At 43.3% G+C, this 12,115-nt stretch overlaps 1 non-coding gene across 1 annotated transcript; it reads right to left on the reverse strand.

Moving 5' to 3' along the window:
- Positions 1–10,206: 10,206 nt before the first annotated feature.
- On the reverse strand, positions 10,207–10,279 carry trnav-uac (transfer RNA valine (anticodon UAC)). Its single transcript has one exon. It is a non-coding gene; the product is annotated as a tRNA-Val (tRNA).
- Between the last annotated feature and the right edge of the window lie 1,836 nt (positions 10,280–12,115).

The raw sequence follows: 12,115 nt of genomic DNA on the forward strand, positions 1-12,115 counted from the left end.
AGAAATTTTCCGGAAATTAAAAGAAGAATACACCTTGCTCGAGTTTCCAAATGGGTTTGTTCAAGTTGGCATGATATCATACATTGCTGTCATGTATCATTGGACCACATGAACAACAACTCGCTCCCAAAAATTATGTCAATCACTTATTTAATATGTGGAAAAATCTATTAACTTGTGTGTAAAACCACAGCGGGCGTGTGCCACGTCCTTGCAGGCCTCATGCATGAACCCAAAAATTGTCAACAATCAAGACCAACATTTATGCAATCTTTACTCTTGGCGACTTTAACCTCTGAAATATTACTACAATTAGCCCAACATTTTATATGGATCAAATAAGGGCAGCACGGTGGGGTACCTGTTGAGCGTTGGTCTCACAGTTCTGAGGATGAAAAGTAAGTTTCTTTCGGCTTGTCCATTACGGGGTCGCCACAGAGTATCATCTCAGATGAACGCACATATATGTCCGACACAATTTTTACACCGGATGCGCTTCGTGACGCAACCCTTCTCAGGGAGTGGAAGCACCAGTGGGATACGAACCCACAACCCCTGGATTACCAAAGCAGTGGTCTACCCACTGAGCTACAGGACCTCATATTTCTTAGGATCACGGGTCAAATTCTGACCCAGGCCTCATGCATGAACCCAAAAATTGTCAACAATCAACAGCAACATTTATGCAATCTTTAATCTTGGCGGCTTTAACCTCTGAAATATTACGACGATGAGCCAAATATTTTATATGGATCAAATAAGGGCAGCACGGTGGGGTACCTGTCGAAGGTTGGCCTCACAGTTCTGAGGATCACGGGTCAAATTCTGACGCAGGCTGTGTCGAGTTTGCATGTTGTCTCTGTGACTGGGTGGGTTTTCTCAGGGCACTCCTGTTTCCTCCCACATCCCAAAAACACAATTGGAGACTCTAAATTGCTCTTGACTGTTGTCCGTTTCCATCTGCCCTGCGATTGGCTCGCAACCAGTTGAGGGTGTAGGCTGCCTCCTCCTCGAAGATTGCTCAGATTTCCTCAAGCAATAATTCTACATCCCTGGTGAGGATCAGCGGCTAAGAAAATGGATAGATTGATATTTGTGGGTTGGATCTCAATGTTGAAAAATGACATTAGAAATTGTAATTCATACTCTGATGGCATTGAATTACTTCCAAGTTTGTGTTTTGTCTATTTGTTTTTGTAATTTTAATCTTTTCTTTGTTTATTTTGTGGTTTCTGGAAGGTTATAATGTTTCACGATTTATTACGTTTGGCACTTTCAGGCCACTGTAGTTACCGAATGCAATTCCGGCGAGTGAAGCAGTTTGCTGGTCCTGCTGACAGATAGGACATGAGCAACAATTTCAGATGTGTAGAACTGGAGTTGCGTGAGGTCCTTGTTTGGAAACAAAGCTGCTCGGCTTGTTTTCCGTGAAGAAGAGCCTCAAGAAAAACAAACCAATAAGATTATCCATCTCCCCGTCGGGGAATCGAACCCCGGTCTTCCACGTGACAAGCAGAGATACTGTCCACTATACTAACAAGGAGACTCTTGCACTTTTTTCCTGGGAACAGACGGTCTTCGGCTGAGTGTTTTTTTTTTCAATTTTATTTTTTTTGTAGTCAACGAACTTTTGAACATGAGGTTCTGGTCACACTGAACATGTTGAGTCGAGTGCCACCATAGTAAAATATTGTTTGAAAATATTCTGTGCGCGTTAACTCTTTCCAAAGTTGTGGTAATCAGACACAGCTAAAAAAAAAAAAAGAATATGGTAGTAAAAACTCACTTGATTTCAGGTCTCACACATATATTAATTAATCACTTGGAAATAATTTTTTCAGAGGGGAAATTAATGGCTAAATTTAGATATAAAAATATATCTATTTTATGTTTCTTAATACATTGTTACATTTTTCTTTCTAGAAGTGGTGCATTTGGAGTTGTCATTTGCTGTAAGCTATAACAATCAAAATTATACATGTATCAAAAAAATGGTGAGTCTCAATGAGTGTCACTTTTCGAATTGAAATAAAACTTTTGACATCATTATAATTTATTGAGATGGACCATTATTGAAGCTTGCTTGAATGTGTTTGTCAGCTTTGGAAAATGGCATCAACCCTCGTTAATGTCCTGAATAGGAGGGACTTAAGTGAACTGAGTGATTTGTTCCTGAACTTGTGTCCTAAAAAGCTTCAGACTGATTCATTTGGTTGTGATATGCCAAGGCATGATGTACTCATACTAGTACGAGGATGATGAGTGATTCGTTTCCCAGAGGAACAACATACTCCACAGTGAGCAGACTCATGAGAGCGATTGCTAAATCCTGACTGAATTCTGGTGAGAGGTCACGATATTCTTGTGGAACTTGTGAGAGGTCCACTGGATCGACAGCAGGTGGAGTGTCTATGGAGGCTCTCACAGCAGAAACCAGGCAGTGGCAGCGACAGCGAGGACTCCATCTAGTGATAGTTCAATGAGTCCAGTCTACTGTGGTCTTGTAATTTGAAGCCAGGGATTACCAAGAACCACAGGCATCTCAGAGGAAGGAATGACACAGAGCGATGTGGTTTCAGGGTGATTGCCGGAGATGAGGAGTGTGATAGGCACTGTTTGGTGGATGCCAGGTGACCCAACCATCCAGGGCTGCTAAACTTTACGACAGTGGTGACTCATGTGGTATGGTACTTGCTTTGGGTGTGAGAGGTCCTGGGTTCAACTCCTGGAGGAGCACAGCTATTCCATCATTAGTACCACAATATGAATTATGCTAACAAGTGGTTCAAGGTGGCCCTTGCAGCAAGCAAAGGGGTCATTGAACATTTCTGTGTTGGTTGAAGGCAAACGATTTTTGTTTTGGGTGCCACCCAAATGATCAATGAAATATGTGATTATTTTCTTCATTTAAAACACCCTTGTTGCACTTGTGACAAGGAATGAAGTCATGTGCTCTTCTTTGTGGGTTCTTTGTACTTTGGTTGTATTTCTCAAGGAGAACAGGACTCAATGGGGTCCCGGGAATGAAATCTCCGATAAGATCTCTGGAAATTTCAACAGCCAGTATGACAAGTGCTCATGTTTTTCAATTCTGTGCGCCTTGTTCTTGCAGTATGCTTCTTCATTAATTTTGGCTGTGAGAAGTGCAGTTTTCAAGTTCTAGAAAAAAATTCGGGGGTCTCGTTACGATGTCGCAGTTCGAGGGGCATGTGAGACCCTGAAGAAACAAAAATGAGAGAGCACTTTGTTAGGTTTATCACCTAACTTGCTGGAATAATTGCACAAATAACAGACAAGAAGTCGTCTTTCTTCTGATCAGGAGGACGTGAGAGAAAGGCCGGTTACAGACTCCAAACACGTTCTGAACAAGGCTCTCACGTACTCTTTTTTTTTTTTTTTATTAGAAACCACACAAGGTCAAAAGGAGGGGTGAGCAGTTGAAATGAACAAAAGTACAGTTTTTGGTGATGATGTGGCACATTCTTTGGTTATGATGGAGTTGTCCTTGGCCACCTCAAGGAAGATACTGTTGCATCTGTGTGTAGGAGCTGGCTTTGTTGCAAGTCCATAATAAATAAATTGACGAATACTCGAACACACTTGTATTTTGTTCATATCGTAACACAAGCAAATTTGCACCATTTCCTGGTCCTCTTGCACTCAAGAGAGTCTGGCTGCAGATCTCACCTCTAAGCCCCCCCACCTCGTATCTCAAATCCCATCCTGCAGACTACAAGCGCCACCGTCAAGCAGGGAACAAAGTAGAATAATTTGAACATTCCGTTTCAGTGTTTCAGGAACTTAGTAGAATATTTTTAAAATAATCTTTAATTTCCAATTCAGCATTAAATCCATTTGTTTACAGCACTGGACACTTCATTCACAATTTTCATCTACAACCCTCAACGAGAGGGCAGCTATCCAATATCTCTGGCGGAACCCTACAGCCGTTGGATCAGCCAGGCACCAGTTACTGGTTTTGTCCCCTCGTAATTGGGCAACCCCCACACCTTGTACCTGCAATGAAGCCCAAACTACGTTTTCGACCCTTTGCCAGTCTGGACATACCAGCGGCCCACCCGAGTCTTCCTGGAGAGTGCTCCCCACGCCCCTTCCAGGGACACTCTCCGAATTCCCGCCTGTGTTCACCCACAACTTTGCCCAGTCCGATTGTGTTACTGGCTTGGATGTCAGGACGCGGGTCCAGTAGTCGGTGGAGCTGATCATTTTTGCGATTCTTCTGATTTGAATCGCTGGAATCAGTCTGCCGAGCTTCAGGAGGCCCAAGCCGCCGTCGCGGCATCGTGAATACAGCAACCCATTGCACGTGGACGGTGGCAAATGGAGCCACTGCTTCACTGCCCGGCGGATGATCCCATCAATCCGAGCTAGCTTGAAAACCGCCACTCCACCGAGATCTGCCTGATAAATAACCCTCGGGAGGGTGAATGAGTTTAAAACCCTCAGCTTCTGTGAGGGCTGAAGAGGTGCCTCGGCAATATTCTGGATCCACCTCTGGATCAGTGGTGTTAAGTCAGGTGTTATGACGCCATGCACGGGTCCTACTTGCACTCCTAGGTAACTGACCGATTCACCCGGAGGAATCATGTGTATAGGCGTTCCACCAATCCTCCAGGCTTCACAGTCATTCACCACTCCTCGCTCCATATAGAACCCGTGGCACTTCCTGGGTTGAACCTTCAACCCCGTTAAGTCGCAGAAGTGGTCCAGCATCGTCAGACTCCTCCCCATCCCCTCCTCCGAACCACTCACCAGCACGAGATCGTCGGCGAAGGCCAGTGTAGCGATGGACATATCGCCTCATTGTAGCCCGGATCTGGCCTGTTCGAGCCCATGGATAAGGGAATTCATGGCCAAGTTGAAAAGCAGTGGGGACATTGGGTCACCTTGCTTCACTCCAACTTGTAGGCGTATTGCCTGTGTTTGGCTGTCAACACAAGATACCCTGGTCACGCAGTCCACATATGAGTTACGGATTAACTCAACATGTTCATCGACACTGCGTTCTCTCAGAGAACACAGGATATGCTCGTGAGATATGGAATCAAAAGCCTTCGCAAAATCCACGAACACAACTGCCAGCGGAGTCCCCTCAGACCTCGAGTTCCTGATGATCTCGGACAAGATCACCAGGTTATCCGCAAACCCACTCGAGTAAGCAAGGAAACCGCGTTGTCCGGGGTTCAGAGGACAGGCTCGCGATAGCCTCATCGTCATACACCTCGCAAACAGCCTCAGAACCACCGATCCTATCGTCACGGGACGCCACCCAGTTGGATCCCGCAATTCATCCGGATCGTTGGACTTCGGCAACAGCCGCATCCGGCACTCCTTGAAAGCCCGGGGAATGACTCCACGGACCAACCATGTCGTGAACAGCTGTGCCAGTTGCTCACCCTGGGGGTCCCAGTGCAACAGCGCCCTTTTGCTGATCCTGTCTGCTCCCGGGGCCGTGCAGTTCTTCAATCTAGCCAGGTTTTCCATCACCCCCTTTGCCAGAACCAGAACATGGAACTCGCAGTTGTCGGTGGTAGCTTTCGTTCCAAACTCCCCAAGCCCCCAGAATTGCTCCCCTGCCTCCCATCTCTGCCGGAAGTAGGATCAGCTCTTGCACCTCCCCCACACTCCAGAGCTTCGTTCCTTAGACCCCCTCTACCTTCTCTACCTTCCTTGCCTTCCACTCCGCCACGTGGACATGCCGCTTATGTTGGGAGACACCAACCGCGGAAGCAAATACTCATCCGCAGAGCTTGCAATTGAACTCCCACCTCTGCTAACCTCCACCGTGGCCCCCTTGCACTTTGGCTGAAGCAAAACATAACCAGATGTTTAATAAGTGCAAAAAAAAAGCACATACTTGTGTAGTAACTGCTGAAACCAGGGATTGAACCAGGCACCTTTGAAGCTTCAGTCTATCGCTCTCCCAACTGCGCTATCTCAGCTCCGTGAGGCTAGAAACTGTTGCCTGGTTGCAATCCGTCAAAGAACCCAAACTCGCCACAAAACATAACCAGATGTTTTATAAGAACAAAAAAAAGCACATACTTGTGTAGTAACTGCTGAAACCAGAGACTGAACCAGGGACCTTTAGATCTTCAGTCCAATGCTCTCCCAACTGAGCTATTTCAGATCCACGAGGGTATGAACTGTTGCCTGTCAAAGAACCAAAACATTCCGCAAAACATAACCAGATGTTTAATAAGTGCAGAAAAAAACACATAATTCTGAACTAAATGCTGAAACCAGGGACCTTTACATCTTCAGTCTCACGCTCTCCCAACTGAGTTATTTCAGCTCCATGAGGGGAGCAACTGTTGCCTGGTTGCAACTCTATCAAAGAACCAAAACATGCCGCAAAATAAAAACCAGATGTTTTTATAAGTGCCGAAAAAGCACATAATTCTGTACTAAATGCTGAAACCAATAACCTTTAGATCTTCAGTCTAACGCTCTCCCAACTGACCTATTTCAGCTCCTTGAGGGTAGGGACTGTTGCCTGGTTGCAACTCTGTTAAAAACCAAAACATGCCGCAATAGATAAGCAGATGTTTCATAAGAGCCAAAAAAAGCACATAATTCTGTACTAAATGCTGATAACAGGGACTGAACCAGGAACCTTTAGATGTTCAGTCTAACGCTCTCCCAACTGAGCTATTTCAGCTCCATGAGGGTAGGAACTGTTGCCTGGTTGCAACCTTGTCGAATAACCAAAACATGCCGCAAAACATAACCAGGTGTTTCATAAGAGCCAAAAAAACACCGGGAAACAAGTTCAGGAGTCTCCTCGTTAGTATGGTGGACAGTATCTTTGCCTGTCACGCAGAAGACTGTGGTTTGATTCCCTGACGGGGAGTTAAACAATGTCACCTTTTGCTTTTCATGGGGCTCTTCTTTTTGGAAAGCAGGCCAAGCAGCCTTGTTTCCGAGCAGGAACCTCCCACGTATCAGGGGAACATCACAACTCCAGTTCTACACAACTGAAACTGTTGCTCATGTACCGTCAATCAGCAGGACCAGCAACTCACCACACTCGGTTGAATTACATTTAACTGTAGTGCCCTGAAAGAGTCAAACATAACAAATCTTGAAATATTTTAACCTTCCAGAAAACACAAAATGAACAAGAAAGTATTTAAAATTACAAAAATATATTAACAAAACATGAATATGGATAATAATTTGGCAACCCATTAGAGTCTGAACTCAAATTTTTAACATGGATTTTTTTAAACATTGAAATCCAACACGAAAAAAACATCTTAACATTTTCTGTGCAATAAATATTCACCCTAAAAAATATCTGTTTGAAAAAATTCACCGTAACACGAAAAGCTCTAATTTCTGGACAATGTGAACATAAATTCCACTCAAGTTCACCTTTTAAAAACTTAAATATTTCTCGAGGTAGCCATTCAAGGTATATACATCCATCCATTTTCTGAGCCACTTATCCTCACAAGGGTCGTGGGACTATTGCTTGAGCCAATCCCAGCAATCTTCAGGGAGGAGGCAGGGGTCACCCTCAAATGGTTGCCAGCCAATCACAGGGCGCATAGGAGCACACAACCACTCACAAACGTGTGCAGGGGCAATTTAGTGTTTTTCAGACATGGGAGGAAATGGCAGAATTTGGAGAAAGCCAACGCAGGCACGGGGAGAACATGTAGACTGGAAACAGCCGGTACTGGGATTTGAACTCCCTCCCCTTGGAACTATCAGGCCAACGCTCAACAAGTGCACCACCGTTCTTCCCTTATTTGGTCCATATTATCTAAAATATTGTGGTGATTGTTGTAATATTTTCGGAGGTTGAAGTTGCCAAGAGTAGAGAGGAAATTTTGGTGATGATTGTTGACAGTTTTTGCGTTCATGCATGAGGCCTGCAAGATGTGGTCCACCGTGTTTATATGATTTTAATGATAGTCAAATAAATAGATTTTTCCCCATGTTAAATAAGTGATTGACAGAATTTTTGGGTACTCGATGTTGTTCATGTGGTGCAATGATATATGTCAGCAATGTATGATATAATACCAAATTAAACAAAACCGTGTTTGGTAACTCAAGTGAGCTGTGTTCTTTTTGGGGTAATTTGGGGTAGTAGACTGCCAAGTGTATTTGTGATATTTAATAAATCCATCCATTCATCCATTTTCTTCACCACTTATCCTCACAAGGGTCGCGGGGAGTGGTGTAGCCTATCACAGCTGTCAACAGGCAGGAGGCGGGGTACACCCTGAACTGGTTGCCAGCCAATCCCAGGGCACATTGAAACAAACAGACACACTCACAATCACAACGAGGAGCAATTTAGAGTGTCCAATTAATATTACATGTTTTTGGAATGTGGGAGGAAACCGGAGTCCCCGGAGAAAATCCACGCAGGCAGGGAGAGAACATGCAAACTACACACAGGCGGGTCCGGGATTGAACACGGGACCTCAGAACTGTGAGGCCAATGTTTTACCAACTGATCCACCGTGCCACCAATCTTAATAAATAACAAATGAATAAGCAATAAATAAAGTATGACTCAATTTGCTTGTACAGGATATCAAATCCATTCCCCCCATTAAAAGAAATGAATGTCTTTCGACGATTGAGAATCTTTTATTAACAAAATGCTCTCAACTTCAAGCAAATGTGGCCCGAGCCAAATGGCCAAAGTGGAAAACTGCAAAGCTGAGGGACTGTAGAGGATCATGAGCAGCTCCAGTATCAGATCGTGATGACATGATGTCACACTCTCCTCACTGATGACGACATGATAAAAAGTCCAAACATGATATAACATGTCACACTAACTTCAAATTTTCTCTGTGAGGGAAAAGTTTTAAAAAATAGCAAATGAAATGAGAAGACTTCCTGAAGAGAAACCTTTTCCCTGCTCAGTTTGTGGTCAGATTCTCTCCTCCAGGTAGTTGTGATAAACACAACACGGGGTGTGTGGCACACACACACACACTCACATACAGAAGAGACTTGTTTCACATATAGTTTTCTAGTATTTGTTTGTGCATCATTCTGTGTTGTGTATTGCTTTGTTTTGTTTTTTTAATAAGGCTGGATTGTCAAATTATCCCTTATCATCTTGTCGAGATCGCGCCTTGTATCGACTCTAGATCGTCTTTGAATCAATTTGTATCGTCTTATACCATCAGATTTGCTTGGTTGAAGGCAGGGAGCGTGATGGCGAACCCAGACACTCATCCACAAAGCCAAGTCTCCATGAAGCACAGAGATGCAGAACCTCCAAAGTTTTGTTCAGAAACTGCATGACATCAATGGTAGATTATTTTAGTAGTATTTTTTTTCTTAATTTAAGATTAAGAGTTATCATCATCATCTACCTTTTTTCCCTTTTTAAGTAGTTAATTAATTAAACGCTTCAACCGGGAATGAAAGGAGAGTGTAAATGAAGTGTGCAGTGCTGTACATGAATGGCTTTAATGCTGAAACCGGAAATTTAAGATTATTTTAAAAATATTCAACTAAGTTCCTGAAACGCTGAAACAGAAATGGACACAATTTTCAAATGATCCTACTTTGCCTGACGATGGCAGTTGGGGGTCGGCAGGATGGGACTTGAGAGGTGAGGTGGGGGGACTGAGAGGTGAAGTCTGCAGCCAGACTCTCTCAAGTGCACGAGGACCAGGAAACCGAGAAACAGGAAAGGAAAAGCAAACTGAGCGTCCAGGTAGCTGATTGCCACAAAGCTTTTGTTGTTTTTGTGTCTCAACACTAATTCCTCTTGAGTGTTGTTTTGATTTCTGTTTTTCGCCTGAACTTAACTTTCCAAGGAAAGTCAGACCTCAAAACTTGTTTCTTCTGAATGAGAATTAAATGATTTTTTTTTTCTGAAATAGAGTGTCATGTATTTTTTTTTGCAGTGAAACAACATGGTAGTTTCCAGTACAGCAGTTATCTGAATTGTCCTGTGCTTCCTTCCTTCCTGCCTTGTTTACTTCCTTCTTTTTCTCCTTCATTGCTTCCTCCAATCATTGTTTTCTTTGTTCCTTCCCTTCCTTGTTCCAATGTTTTTTGCTTCTTACCTTTTTCACATCATTTTATCCTTGTTTTTCTTCCTCAATTTATTCTTTGCTTCCTTCCTTATTTCGTTCATTCCAACCTTGTTTCCTTCCTTCTGACAACAGCTCTCTTACAACCAAGCAACAAAACACTACCTGTTTCCACCCGGTCTCGAAGCGGGGCCCTTTTGCGTGTAAGGCAAACGTGATAACCACTACACTATGGAAACAACTGCACTGGGTATGGAACTCACTGACTCATGTTATATCTCCCGTCCACTCTCACTCCATCACAAAATCACATTACTTTTGTTTATGTCACCATATTGCCAGTCATTCAAAGCATTGCTCAATGCTCAGTGCGTTGAGACGAAACAAAAATATGAAGGTACATGGAAACGTTAGAGACACTTGGCATAGAGAATACATATTTAATGCTGAAATTGATGTTTTCACCAAAAAAAAAGATGAATCTCCAGAATTGTCAATCTTGATCATCACTTGACTGAACAAGTTTAAGAATTTGCCTGTCACGACCCGGAGACGAACTTGGCCTGTGCCAATGAAAGCACCGCATCAAGACGATCTGACGAGGCCTTCCCAAAATGTGGCAGTCCTGGATCATGAAACATTCTCACTGCAGCCAACAACTTTATACAGACAACTTTCGTGGCAGTTTCCACAAATCTGTGATCGCGGAGTGGTTAGTTCTCTGCTTTGTTGCCACGCAATCCTTGTTCAATTCCGGATCACAGCAGGTATGAAGCCCCTCAGTCCCCTTTTTCGATGCTGTTATTTTACGGGTGGGGCACAGTAAAAATTGTATACATTGGTTTGCAGAACATACAGTTTTTACGTAAGGTTAGTGGTGCAATGGATAACCCCTGGATCCCTTACTATGCATCAGAAGATTCTAGGTTCATCTCCTGGCTACCTCGGTTTGTTTTTTGCATGTGCTGTCAAAACCAGTTCAGAATGATGTTTTAGGTATGTTTCTTCTTTGAAGGTTAGATCACAAATATATATATATTTTTTTCTTGATACCCCGAGAACTCCTTTATAAACCACATCTGCCATTTTAAAGTAATTATATAGCAGAGGTGCATTAACAGGGGAAGAAACGTGCTCAGTTATGCGTGCCTGGCAAGCATTCCAAACTCTGTGCCAATTACTTTAAATCGGCATGTTTTGCAACAGCATTAGATACAAAAGTGTCGTGAGCCAGAGGCTGAAACCAGATGCGGTGCCAACTATTTTTTCCTACGGCCATTGGGACCTCCACTGCCAGCAGCAGAACTAAATCTCGCTGCTGCAATGATGCAGCAGTGAAGTCGTAGGGGAAAAAACACAGTCATTTTCAGTACTCTCATCTATACGACAAGTCAACAGATACATGGCAAGGATTTTGTGTGCGCCGTGTTATACAACTATTTTAACAAGGGGAGAACTCTATCAAGGAAGGTTGTTCCATGTCATTAAAACATATAGGCGTACATAATGCTCAAAAAATACTCGCACAGCATGATTTCAAGCCATGACTGCATAAAAAGACACTCCTTTGAAATACCGTCACTTGGAGCCAGTGGCCAATCTGTCTGTTTTCCAGCTGCTATTTGGCTCCTATTCTTCATCACGATCAGCTTTGGACAACTCTGTCTTCGCCCTTTACGCACTGTCGTTATGAGTCCATATAGATGATATTTGGATAACATCTGAGAGGTTGTACCGGAACAATCAGACCCTTGTGTCCCTTTAGAGATATCACGGGACCGGCAACGATGGACAACAGTTTGCTGACAAGAAAAAGATAAAAAAGTAGCTGTGTCCACTTGGTTTCAAACCAAGATCTTTTGCATGTGAGGCCAACACGATAACCACTATGGAAACTGCTACTGAACTTATGACCATAGGCAAACGAGGACTAATTGACAAAGATAAATAAAAATAATAATAATGACCGAGTACAAAAGAGACAGCATCACAAATACGATTGACACATCCAGGAGAAACAAGTCATCAGGTTTTCATGAAGACACTTGGAAAGAGAAGAATCATCTTTTTTGTAA

This window comes from Syngnathoides biaculeatus, chromosome 20, assembly GCF_019802595.1.
Source record: "Syngnathoides biaculeatus isolate LvHL_M chromosome 20, ASM1980259v1, whole genome shotgun sequence".
NCBI classification, from domain to species: domain Eukaryota; kingdom Metazoa; phylum Chordata; class Actinopteri; order Syngnathiformes; family Syngnathidae; genus Syngnathoides; species Syngnathoides biaculeatus.